Genomic DNA, 13,762 nt, shown 5'->3' with positions numbered 1-13,762 from the left:
TGTCCGTCCTAGACACTTCGAAGTAGGTTTGCTATGGATATTGCTGGGAAGCAGGGCTGGGGAGAGAGCTGCATGTAGGCATACCTCCTGGCTTCTCTGGTTGTTTTCTTGCGTCTTCTGAGACTAGCTTGCAATTATAGAAAAGGCCCAGTAGTATCACTGGGAGAAGCCAACCAATTTTGCAAACATGGCCTAATGAGGCAGTCATCACAGTTTCATAGTCTTCCCAAACTCGTGTCAATGTGGCCAGAATGACCAGGCTCTCAGAGACTGATTCATGCTAGCTAGACTTTCTGAAGTCTCTGAGGAACTAGAAGGCCAGTTCTCAATGAGATGTTTCTCTCTGGTGACCAAAAGATTCATTTTATTTCTCAGAGCCCCCACGACTAAATCCTGGGGACCTAGGAAACCATAACTTAAAATCTTAAAACCCAGTCTAGTAACCAGAAAGTTGTTTGGTGATCTCAAAATCACAAAAGAGAAATGAATGTTGTAATGGGTTGAATTGTGTCCCTCCCAAATTCATATGTTGACATATATGTACATATAAGATGTATTTGAAAATGGAGTCATTACAGAACCTCCTCTTTTCCAGCTAGAACCATGGAGGGTGTTGAAGAGAAGAAAAAGAAGGTTCCTACTGTGCCAGAAACCCTTAAGAAAAAGTGAAGGAATTTCTCAGAGCTGGAGATCAAGTGCCCGAGAAAGAAGTTTGCCCGCAAAATGCTTCAAAAGGCAAGTAGGAAGCTTATCTGTGAAAAAGCTTAGCACTATCACAAGGAATGCAGGCAGATGCACAGAACTGAGACTCAAATGGCTAGGATAGTCAGAAAAGCTGGCGACATCTATGTACCTGCAGAACCCAAATTGACGTTTGTCATCAGGATCAGAGGTATCAATTGGTGTGAGCCCAAATGTCCAAAAGGTTGCAGCTACTTTGCCTTCATCAGATCTTCAACAGAACCCTTGTGAAGCTCAGCAAGGCTTCAGTGAACATGCTGTAGAACCACATATTGCATGGGGGAAACCCAAACCTGAAGCATGGTTATAGCAAAATTAATATGAAGCGAATTGCCTTGACAGATGATGCTTTGATTGCTCGATCTCTTGGTAAGTATGGCATCATCTGCATGGAGGATCTGATTCATGAGATCCATATTGTTGCAAAATGCTTCAAGGAAGCAAATAACTTCCTATGGCCCTGTAAACGATCCTCTCCACACGGTGGAATGAAGAAAAAGACTGCCCATTTTGTAGAAGATGTTGGTAACAGGAAGACCAGATCAACAGGCTTATTAGAAGGATGAACTAAGGTGTCTGCCAAGATTATGTTTGTTAACTGGGTGAGTTAATAAGCAATGCCAGCTTTCAAATTAAAAAAAAAAAGAAAATAGGGTCATTACAGATGTAATTACAGTTGACCCTTGAACAATGAAGATTAGACATGCCAACTCCCAACACAGTGGATAACTTTTGACTCCCCAAAAACTTAGCTACTAATAGCTTGCTGTTGATCCAAAACCTTACCTACAATATAAAAACAATCAATTGGCATGTATTTTGCATATGTATATTTTCTCTATTCTTACAATAAAGTAAGCTACAGAAAAGAAAATGTTATTAAGAAAATCATAGCAAAGAGACAACACATTTATAGTACTGTATTTGTATTGATACCGTAAGTGGATGTCATCTGTTTACAAGATGATTTGTCTCTGTGAAATGGTGGAACCTCAGCCCAGACCCCAATCTATGTTCCATATCAAGCCACTTGGCTGTTTCTTGCAATGTTGTGACCTTTCTCTACTTTTTGGGAGCATTCTGGCCTCACTGTTGGCACTGTGTATGGGTCCCATGATGTTATTCAGGATTTACGATATTGCACTAAACACAATGAAATATACATGGGAACTGCGAGAGATTGCTTTTTACTGAGATACACAAGTTACTGGAGAGGTGAACTGCTCATGCAGAGATGATTAGCATCACTGGGCATTTAAAGTGGGTACTTGCAACACTTGAGCTCACCACAATAGCAACAATAGTACAGTACGTAGTACAGCTTTTTTTTTTTTTTTTTTTTTTTTTTTTGAGTCAGAGTCTTTGCTCTGTTGCCCAGGCTGGAGTGCAGTGGCATGACGGCTTACCATAGCTTTGACCTCCTGGTTCAGGCAATTATTTTGCCTCAGCCTCCTGAGTGGCTGGGACTATAGCCATGTACAACCGTGCCTGCTAACTTTTTTTTTTTTTTTTTGAGTTGGAGTCTCACTCTGTTGCCCAGACTGGAGTGCAGTGGCTGCTCCTGGCCACCACAGCCTCAACATGCTGGGCTCCGGCGATCCTTCCACCTCAGTCTTCCAAGTAACTGGAACTACAGGCATGCGCTACCACACCCGGCTGATTTTTTGATTTATTGTAGAGATGAGGTCTCGCCAAGTTGCCCAGGTGGGTTTCGAACCCGCGAGCTCAGTCAATCCACTCACCTCAGCCTCCCAAAGGTGCGGGTTTACAGGCTGAGCCACCGAGCCCGGCTCTGCTAATTTTTAAAAAGTTTTGTAGAGACAAGGTCCCACTGTGTTGCATTGACTGATCTCAAACTCCTGGGTTCAAGCAATCCTCCTGCCTCAGCCTCCCAAGGCAGTGCTGGGATTATAGGCGTGATCCACCACATCTGACCTAATTTTATGCAATTGTGATTTAATACTGCATCTTTATATTTGTTTACATTTTTCTCGACTGCAAATGGCACCATGTATGATTTGCAAGTTGCATATATTTTATGGTAATGAATAATAAAATAGGCTATTATCTATGTATATTTTATGCAATTTTTTTGAGACAGGGTCTTGCTTTATCATCCAGGCTGGAGTGCAGTGGTACCATCACAGCTCATCACAACCTTGAACTCCTGGGATCAAGTGATGCTTCCACTTTAGCCTCCCAAGTGGCTAGGACTACAGGTATGTACCACCATGCCCAGCTAATTTTTTGATTTACTGTAGAGATGAGGTCTTCATATATTGCCTAGCTGGTCTTGAACTCTTGGCCTCGAGCAGTCCTCCTGCCTCAGCCTTCCAAAGTGCTACGATTACAGGCATGAGCCACCGTGCCTGGCTATTTTATGCATTTATGATATATCTAACTTAAAACTCCCCCATATTTCTAGGCTACAAAGTCTGACTGCAAGTTTGGCCACCGCAGCCTCAACCTGCTGGGCTCCGGTGATCCTTTCCACCTCAGCCTTCCAAGTAGCTGGAACTACAGGCGTGTACTACCACGCCCGGCTAATTTTTTGCTTTTTTGTAGAGATGAAGTCTCACCAAGTTGCCCAGGCCGGTCTCGAACCCGCGGACTCAGGCAATACACTCACCTCAGCCTCCCAAGGCGCGGAATTACGGGCTGAGCCACCGAGCCCGGCTTCAAAAAAATTTTCAATATATTTATTGGAAAAAAATCTGCATATAAATGGGCCCCATGCCTTTCAAACCAGTGTTGTTCATAAGTCAACTGTAGTTAAGATGAAATCATACCGGAATAGAGTTGGCCCCTAGTTCAGTATGACTGGTATCCTTATAAAAGAGGAAAAGGTGGACACAGACACACATAGAGGGAGAACACAACAAGAAGATGAAGGATTAAGAAGATGCATCTGTAACCCAAAGATTGCAGCAAACCAGCAGAGTCTAGGGGACAGGCACGGGATGGATTCTTCCCTACGGTCCTGAGAAAGAACCAACCCTGCTGACATTTTGACCTTAGATGTTTGACCTCAAAAACTGTGAGACAATAAATTGCTGAAGCCATTCGGTTTATGGTATTTTGTCACAGCAGCCCTGGCAAAAACATACAGATGGTTTTGAGAACTATTTCGCATTGTGAAGCTCATCAAACCACCTTATAACCATGTCCAGTGACCACGTTATTTGTGATTGTTAGATCTAAGTCTTTTGCGCCTTTGACAGTTCTGAAAAAACACTCCCCCGCATTTGGGTTTTCTTTTCCTAAAGCCAACAAGATCTTCCTTCTGCTTATGCGTCTTTCCTTCTGATAGTTCTTTTTCTTTTTCTGAGTCAGAGTCTCATTCTGGCCCAGGCTGGAGTGCAGTGGCATGATTATGGTTACTGCAGCCTTGATATGCTGGGCACAGGCCATCCTTTGGCCTCAGCCTTCCAAGGAGCCGGAACTACACATTCACAACACCACCCCAGCTAATTTTTATTTATTGATTTATTTAGAGACGAGGTCTCGCCAAGTTGCCGAAGCTGGTCTCCAAACCCTGGGCTCAGGCAGTCCTCTCGTCTTGGCCTCCTAAAATGCTGGGATTACAGGCATGAGCCTAGGCACCTGACTACCATTTCTTATGTCTCAGTTCTCTTAGTCATACTCCAATTATGTCTCACAGCTCATCTGTGCTGTTCTGTCCAACAGCTGCACACAGTTCCACAACTATTCTCCGTTTTAGTAAATCTAAGAATCACCTGGGGGCTGCTGAGTTTTACAAAAAGAAAGAAAAGCAGACTTATGGCTCCTATCCCTAGAAATTTTGAACTGCAGTCCTGTAGTGGGACCCCAAAATAATCATATTAAATAGGAGGTGCTGTTAACCTCCTTGATTTTCTGTTGATTTCTACCAGTTTTTTCTTGCAGCATAACCCACATTCCAAGCTCTTGAGGCACCAAGCTTGGTCCTACTCTGGTAATATTTCCAGCTTCAGGAATTAGGCATTTCCTCCCTGAGAGTACAGAAGTAGAGTGGGTGTCCTGTGCCAGTCCCATTCATTGGTTCATTCATTCATTTAACAAAAAAATTTTTTTAGTTTATTTTAATTTTTTTGAGTTGAGATCTTGCTCTGTTGCTCAGGCCGGAATGCAGTGGCACAATCACCAGTTCACTGCACCCTCGATCTCCTGGGCTCAGGAGATCCTTCTGTGTCAGTCTCCTGAGTAGCTGGGATCACAGATGTGCACCACCACTCCTGACTAATGTTTTTATTTTTGTAGAGACAAGGTCTCACTATGTTGCCCAGGCTGGACTCAAATTCCTGGGCTCAAGCAATCCACCTGCCTCAGCTTCCCAAAGTGCTGGGTTTACAGGAGGGAGCCACCGTGATTAGCCCTTAACAGAAAATTTTGAGCACCTGCTATGAACAAAATACTGTCCTAGGGCCTGAGGACACATCAATAAAATAGACAAAAATCTCTTATATTCTATCTGGGGAAAACAGTCAGTAAATCCATAAATATGCTAGGTGAGCAGTACTATGGGGGAAAAATAAGCAAGGCAGGGAATTGTGTATGAATGCAAGGGACTGTAGGCATTGCCATTTAAAATGGGGTGTTCTGGGTAGGCCTCACTGACAGTGACTCAAAGCTGTACTATGTGGCTCTCTAGAAAGGTGTCTCACACAGGCCAGGCATAGTGGCTTATGCCTGTAATCCCAGCACTTTGGAAGGCCAGGGCGGGAGGGTTGCTTGAGCCCAGGAGGTCGAGACCAGTCTGGGTAATATAGTGAGACCTCACCTCTACAAAAAAATTTTTTTTTAATTAGCTCAGTGTGGTGGTGCAGGCCTGTAGTCCCACTACTCAGGAGGCTGACGTGGAAAGACTGCCTGAGCCTAGGAGGTCAAGGCTGTGGTGAGCTGTGATCATGCCACTGCACTCCAGCTAAGCAACAGAGTGAGACCCTAAGTCAAAAAAGAAAACAAAAAAAAAGGAAAAAGGAAGTGTCTCTTGCAGAAGGAACAGCCAGTATAAAGTCCCCTATCAGAGCTGAGCACACCTGGTGTGTTTCCAGGGACAACTAAGAGGCCACGGTGACTGGTCTGAAGTGAAAGTGGAAGAAGGTGGCAGAACTCAAGGCAGAAAGTTAAAAGGGAGCCAGACCATGACCTTGGAGGGCATCACAAAGTCATCGGCTTTTACTCTGAGCGAGATGGGGAGCCATTGGGGGTTTTATGCAGTAATGAGATCTGACTTACATTTGTAAAGTATCACTCAGGCTGCTGTAGGGGGGGCAGGAGTAGAAGCAAGGGTATGGCCCAGGAGACTGTTTCTCACTAGCCAGGTGAGAAATATTGATGGCCAGTAGTAGGCTGGCAGCAGTGGAGATGGTGAGAGGTGGTTGCAGGCTGTAGGATCGAGTTTTCAAACAGACTGGATGTAGAATGTGAGACTAAAAAAAGTCAAAGAGGACTCTAATCAGGGTAAATCCTTGAATTCTGCCTTGGAACGCTGAGCAGAAGCAGCCCCTAATGAGGGAGCACGTGGCCACATGTTCTGGCTGCCATCCTATGCCCATAGTAGAGCCAGCCTGAGGGCGGAGCCAATTCTGCCTTTGGCAGCACAGCGTGGCAGAAAGAAACTGCTTAGGAGATGGAGGCAGGAGGGTTGCTTGAGGCCAGGAGTTCGAGACCGACCTGGGCCACAGAGTGAGACCTCACCTCTATTTTTAAAAAAAGTTAACTTGGTGTAGTGTGTGCCTGTAGTCCCAGCTACTCTGGAGGCTGACACAGGAAGATCACTTGAGCCCAAGAGTTAGAAGTTATGGTGAACCATGATTGTGTCACTGCACTCCAGCCTGGGTAACAGAGTGAGACCCTGACTCAAAAAAAATTGGTGCTGAGGACAGTGCTAAATCTGAATCCGCACCTGAAGCCTGATCTACCTCTGCACTTTCAATTGCATCGCCAATGAACTTCCTTTGTTATTTGCATCCAAAAGCATGCTTACTGCTACTCTGATCCAGATTCTGAGGAGCACTGTTTGCCTAGACAAAGTTTTTAAAAGGATTTTACTTTTTAAAGAGCAGTTTAGGTTCACAGCAAAATTAAGGGAGAGGTACAGAGATTTCCTATATAGCCCCTGTCCCACACTTGCACAGTCACTCCTACTGTCAACGTCCCCCACCAGAGTGGTACCTTGATTACAACTGATGACCCTACACTGACATATCATTATCACCCAAAGACTGTAGTTTACATTTGGGCTCAGTCTTTTCATACATTCTAGTGGTTCAGACAAGTGTATCTCAGACAAAGATCTCACTCTCTTGCCCAGGTTGGAGCGTAGTGGCGTGGTCATAGCTCACTACATCCTTGAGCCCTTGGGTTCAAGCAATGCTCTCCCTTTGGCCCCCCAAATTTTTGGGATTACAGATGTGAGCCACCATGCCTGGCCCATACAGAGTATTTTCACTGCCCTAAAAATTCTTGGTGCTCATCCCTATCATCCTTTCTTCCTACCCCTGGTCTTTTTTTTCTTTTTTTGAGTTGGTGTCTCGCTGTGTCTCCCAGACTGGAATGCAGTGGCATGTTCACAGTCACCACAGTCTCAACCTGTTGGTCTCAGGGAATCCTTCCACTTCAGCCTTCCAAGTAGCTGGAACTATAGGCATGCAGCACCACACCTGGCTAATTTTTAAAATTTATTGTAGAGATGAGGTCTCGCCATGTTGCCCAGGCTGATGTCAAACCCCTGAGCTCAGGCAATCCTTTTGCCTCTGCCTCCCAAAGTTCTGGGATTACAGGCGTGAACCGCCATGCCTGGCACCACTGATCTTTTATCTCTCTTCACAGTTTTGTCTTTTCCAGAGTGTCATATAGTTGGAATCATGTAGTGTGTAGCCTTTTAAGGTTTGCTTCTTTCACTTATTGATATGCATTTAAGGTTCCTCCATGTCTTTTCATGGTATGGTAGCTCATTTCTTTTGAATGCTGAATAATAGCTCATTGTCTAGATGTATCACAGTTATTACCCATTCACCTCCTGAAAGATATCTTGGTTGCTTCCAAGTTTTGTCAGTTATGAACAAAGCTGCTGTAAATGTCTGTGCACAGGTTTTTGTGTGGACATAAATTTTCATTTCCTTTGGGTAGACACCAAGGAGTGTGATTGCTGGATTCTGTGTGAGAATAAGTTTATTTTGTAAGAAACTGCCAAACTGTCTTCCAAAGTGACTATACCATTTTGCATTCCCACCAATAATGAATGAGAGTTCCTGTTGCTTCACAGCCTCGTCAGCATTTGATATGTCCGGTATTCTGGATTTTGGCCATTCTAAAAGGTGTGTAGTGGGATCTCTGTTGTTTTCATCTGCATTTCCCTGACAACATTTCATGTGGAGCATCTTTTCATATCCTTATCTGCCATCTGTATATTTCCTTAGGTGGGTGTCTGTCAAAGTCTTTGGTCCATTTAAAAATTTGGTTGTTTTGGCCGGGCTCAGTGGCTCAGCCTATAATCCTCACACTTTGGTAGGCCGAGACAAGTGGATTGCCTGAGCCCGCGAGTTTGAGACCAGCCTGGGCAACTTGGCGAGACCGCATCTCTACAAACAAACAAACAAAAAAACAAGCTGAGTGTGGTAGTGTGCGCCTGTAGTTCCGCTACTTGGAAAGCTGAGGCAGAAGGATCACCAGAGCACAGCAGGTCGACGCTGGAGTGGCCGTGAATGTGCCATTGCACTCCAGCCTGGGTGACAGTGAGACTCCAACTCAGAAAAAAGAATGTGGTTGTTTGTTTTCCTGCTGGCGAGTTTTAAGTATTCTTGTGTGTTTTGGATTAAAGTCCTTTATTCAATGTGTCTTTTATAAATATCTTCAACTAGCCGGGCTTGGTGGCTCAGCCTGTAATCCTGTGCTTTGGGAGGCTGAGGTGAGTGGATTGCCTGAACCCACGGGTTCGAGACCCGCCTGGGCAACTTGGTGAGATCTCATCTCTACAATAAATCAAAAAATTAGCCGGGTGTGGTAGCGCGTGCCTGTAATTCCAGCTACTCGGAAGGCTGAAGCGGAAGGATCGCTGGAGCCCAGCAGGTCGAGGCTGCGGTGGCCGGGAGCGGCCACTGCACTCCAGTCTGGGCGACAGAGTGAGACTCCAACTCAAAAACAAAAACAAAAACAAAAACAAACCACACAAATATCTTCAACTAGTCTGTGGCTTGTTTTCTCATTCTTTTGACAGTGTCTTTCACAGAGCAGAAGTTGTAAATGTTAATGAAATTCAATGTATCAATTCTTAGGATCCTGCCTTTGGTGGTGTTTCTGAAAAGCCACTGCCATGCCCAAGGTCACCTAGGTTTTCTGCTATGTTCTCTTCCAGGAGTTCTACAGTTTTGCATTTTACATGTGATCTGATCCACATTGAGTTAATTTTTGGCAAGAGAATAAATCTGTTTAGATCTTTTTTTTTTTTTTGCATGTGGATATCTAGTTGTTCAGCCACCATGTGAAGAAACTTTTCACAGGGACAAGTTTCCCAAAACATTCTTTCTCATCAAATGGGTCTCCTGGCAAGTTGCAGACTCCTTAGAGCACTGTGTCAGAAGCAAGGTCAGACCAGCTCAGTATGGCAGAAAGCCTGAACTTATTAGCACAGCAACCCCATGTGATAGGTAGTAGTTTATTGTATGTATTCTACAAAGTTGAGAGCAGAGATTAAGGGACTTACCCAGGATCAGAAAAGTTCTTCTATTTCAAATCTAAGATTAGTCTGTCTGATTAACTAATTACAATTCATCTGTCACGTAGAAGAGAGTAGAGCTTTCCAGGGGGAGACTGTCTAGCTGGCCACTTCACTGATTGACAATATGTTGGTACAGATACCACAGATCTGATCTTCAGCTTTACAAGTCCAATGACTGCTGGGCCCTTTGCTCAAGGTGATCAAGCTGAAAAGGATCAACTCATCATAACCAAACTTGTAAGAGGCTGATGTGCAAATCAGTTTGTCAGGTTATATAGAAAGTGCTTTTCACACTTGCAAACCTGTAGACTCTTGAATATATCCCAGATTGAGAAACACTGCATTCAAACTTTCATGATGAGACTTTGGGTGATCACTTGACCAAAACTGTCATAAATGCAAATCCAGTCTGGGCGTTGATACTGTATGGGAGTGCCCTCTAAAAAGGCGGTGATTGGCCAGGTGAAGTGACTCACCTGTAATCCCAGCACTCTGGGAGGCTGAGGCAGGAGAGTTACTTGAGCCCAGGAATTTGAGACCAGTCTAGGAGACATAGTGTAACCTCGTCTCAATTAAAAAAAAAAAAAAATTAGCCAAGCATGGTGGCATGCACCTGTAGTCCCAGCTACTTGGGATGCTGAGGCAGAAGAATTGCCTGAGCCAACCAAGGAGGTCGAGGCTGCTGGTCCTCCTGATCATGCTACTACACTTCAGCCTGGGTGACAGAGTGAGATCCAGACTAAAAAAAAAGGTAGTGATCAAGGTGATATTTGTGTTAAAATTGTTATAGGATCTTTAAAATGAAAACATATACTATCTAGTGGCTTAAGCTGAAAGAAATAAAAATAAATATAATGAAAACACAACATGGAAAAGTTCTTCTAAAGAATTAATGGAGCCGGGCTCGGTGGCTCAGCTGTAATCCCGCGCCTTTGGGAGGCTGAGGTGAGTGGATTGCCTGAGCCTGCGGGTTCGAGACCCGCCTGGGTGGCAAGACCTCATCTCTACAATAAATATTTTTTAAAAAATCAGCCAGGCATGGTAGCGCATGCCTGTAATTCCAGCTACGTGGAAGGCGGAGGCGGAAGGATAGCCGGAGCCCAGCAGGTCGAGGCTGCGGTGGCCGGGAGCAGCCACTGCACTCCATCCTGGGCGACAGAGTGAGACTCCAACTCAAAAAACAAACAAGCAAACACAAAACAAAAAACAAACAAACAAAAGAATTAATGGACCTCTGAAAATAGAATTTAAGAGTCCAATCTGAAAAATAGTGCAATAGGAGAAAGTCTGTTTGAAATTTGGGGCTGCTTATATATAGAAGATGCTCCAAATAGCAGGTTCACTCAGGAAACTGGATTGCAGATTAGAAGGCAGATTGGTGAGTATAGGAAAAAGACAGGGGGTGTTGGTTGTTCTCAGGGAATACAGAGCTCAGACAGGGTAGCCAGTTATCCTGTCTACAATGCTGTGCAAATATTTCTATTTAAGACTCTACCAGTCTTGGAGAACAGCGCACCGACTTTCTTGCATTATAGTAGAGAAGCATTGACAAAGTATTGCTCACTTCCTTTTTCCTAGACTTCATTTTGAATCCACAAACCCTTCCTGTTGTTGCTTCATTTCTAGGTAAATAGGATATGCTTTCCACTTGACAAGGAAGAACTTGGACCAACCAGTGGAACTCCAGAGCCCAGGATCCTTCCAGTGAGCACGTTGCTAGTTTCTCTCATTAAGCTAAAATGATGAGAGACGCTTCTGTACTACAGGGGATAGTAAAAGCAACCTTTTATCTCCTTCCCGGTTTTGCCTACAGCACCTGAGATTCAAGCATTCTTCTCAAATGACTTCTTGTTCTTTTACCTCACCCCCTCCTTTTTTGCATCCGTCTTTGACCAACCCTCCCCTTGCCCAGCTCCAGCCTCCACTGAGTCAGTGCTAGGAACTAGGGCGCACCCACCGCCCATGGCCGTGTCCTCCCTCCTGGTTCAGGAGCCAGGTTGGACTAGAGCCAGAGCCGGCGCTGGGCTGCCTCCCAGCAGCCTGGGAGAATGCCTGCTGTTCCCAGGCTGCGATTCGGGGCCCGCATTCAATCCCAAAGCTTCCCTGGTCCCTCAGCGCCCAGAAAAGGCATGTAATCCCATCCAGCGCTTGGCAAACGCCCGCTTGATCTCCAGCATGGTCGGACCCGGGGAGGAGGCACTTGGCAGGCTCAGAAGTGAGAGGGCTCTCTGGGAACATGCCCTGAAGCCCGGAGAGCCGCGATGGGGGTGGCCGACCCCTCCCTTACCTGCCTGACACGCCCCCTCAGTGCCGACGCTTGCGCATGCGCAGCCCATGACCCCAGGCGCCCTCGGGTCCAGCCAGTGCAGGCTGCTGCTGTCGCCTTCATCGACCTGACCGGGTCCTACCTGCGCGAGCCACTCATCGTCTTCCTGCAACCCGCACTGGCCGTCCCTTTTAGCTCCTCCTGGCCGTGTCCTCCCCACCCTTCAAGAACCACAGCTGAAATGAGGCCTCCAGGAAGCCTTCTATGGTCTACCAGGAGAAAGCATCCCTCTTTTTTTTTTTGCAACTGCTATACTCATTATCCTGGACCTATCTTCAAGCACAAACAACTTTCTGGTTTCTATTAATATTATAGCTACTGATGTACATTTCTTTTCTGCCAGGAAATATGGTAGGACATAAGGGCATGTCTGATTGACCTTGTTTTTCCCATAAGGTTCTGCACAATGTTCTGTACTTAATATTTGTTGAATGAATAATAAGCGAGAAATATTGTACACATGGTACACAAATTATGGAAAACCGAGCCCTTCACATGTTTCCCTCCAGACACTGCCTGGGACCCCTCTGAGTTCCCTTCACACATGAGCCAAAGGGGTCTGGTGCTTGGGGAAGGGAACAGTTCCTTTATCCAGCTGGAAGCCAGTGTCCTTTCTGATAGGGCAGTGCCCAGGCCACACCAGTTGTGAAATACTTTGACTATCACCCCTGCGTGGAAGAGAAGCAGCACTCAACCAGATGACACAGAATAGACACTGGATATATAATAAATGCATGTTATGTGCTGAGAGCAGTGGCTTACACCTATAATCTTAGCACTTTGGGAGTCCAAAGCAGAAGGATCACTTGAGCCCAGCAGTTTGGGACCAGCCTAGGCTACACAGTGAGGCCTCATCTCTACAAAAAAATTTTTAAAAATTAGCTGAGTGTGGTGGTGCATGCCTGTTGTTCCAGCTACTTAGGAGCCTGAGGCAGAAGGATAGCCTGAGCCCAGGAGTTCAAGGTCAAGCCTTCTGTGAGCTGTGATCCTGCTGTTACACTCCAGCCTAGGTAACAGAGTGAGATCCTGATTCAAATAATAACAAGAATACATGTTACAGCAAGAAAGACATTCTTGTTGAAGGGGGCAAGAGAAGTTGTGGGAAACTAGACAGCAGGGAAATCATTTCACTTTTTGTTAATAACTTGTATAACTCTGGACGAAAGAGCACTAGTCTGGAGTCAGGAGACCTGAGTTCTAGTTCTGGCACCCACTGGCACTTGGATCTTGGGCAAGTCGTGTCATCTGGTCTCCATTAATTCATCTGGACAATAAGGGGGAATTGTGGAGGTTACAGTGGACCCAGATAGTCATGAATGAAGCCTTGAGAATGGACAGGCCACAGGGAAAGTGTTTATATGTTGAGCCTTCCTGTGAGAGAAAGCATCCTGTTTTTGGGGGAGGGGTTGTTTTGTTTTGTTTTGTGTGCTTTAACAGGCTACTTTGGTTCTAGACCAAATCTTGGAATTGAGCATCTGGCTAAAGATGGAGAAAATAAACAGTATTCAACTTCTGATATTTCAATACCTAGTGTGCCCTATGGTCCAAAGTATTTATGCTTGAAACCTGATGTATTTCTTGTCAGTTCAAATCACAATTAAACCGTGCTTCCTTTTTTGTAAAGCCAGTTTTTAAACATTTAAGTTCTTGATTATTTCTCCTCTGAAAAAGGCTTATGACACAAAAGGCCCAATGTGTCCAGTGAGCCCAAAGTAGGTTCTGTAAAAATCTGGCATAGTTAAATTTATTATCATTGCACATGATTTGTTTTGGGAAAAAAAACCACACTTGTTGATGTTTTTCTGTGCAAATAGAATTGCTTAATAGAAAAAAAGGAAAAAAGGCAACTGTTAGTAAATTACCCAAAAGCAGAAGTTGAGTTCCTTTCACGTGAGCATTCAAGTGTTTCAGCAACATACTCTAGGCCTGGCAGCTCATGAAGGGGGAGGGCCAGAGCTGTGCTGAGCCAAATC

At 45.0% G+C, this 13,762-nt stretch overlaps 1 pseudogene; it reads left to right on the top strand.

Moving 5' to 3' along the window:
* Positions 1-603: 603 nt before the first annotated feature.
* Positions 604-1,312, top strand: LOC103267144 (annotated as a pseudogene).
* The last annotated feature ends 12,450 nt before the right edge of the window (positions 1,313-13,762 follow it).

Source organism: Carlito syrichta, unplaced genomic scaffold (assembly GCF_000164805.1).
Source record: "Carlito syrichta isolate Samal-C Ts95f unplaced genomic scaffold, Tarsius_syrichta-2.0.1 Scaffold307993, whole genome shotgun sequence".
NCBI lineage: Eukaryota > Metazoa > Chordata > Mammalia > Primates > Tarsiidae > Carlito > Carlito syrichta.
This window is presented reverse-complemented; position numbering and strand designations above follow the sequence as displayed.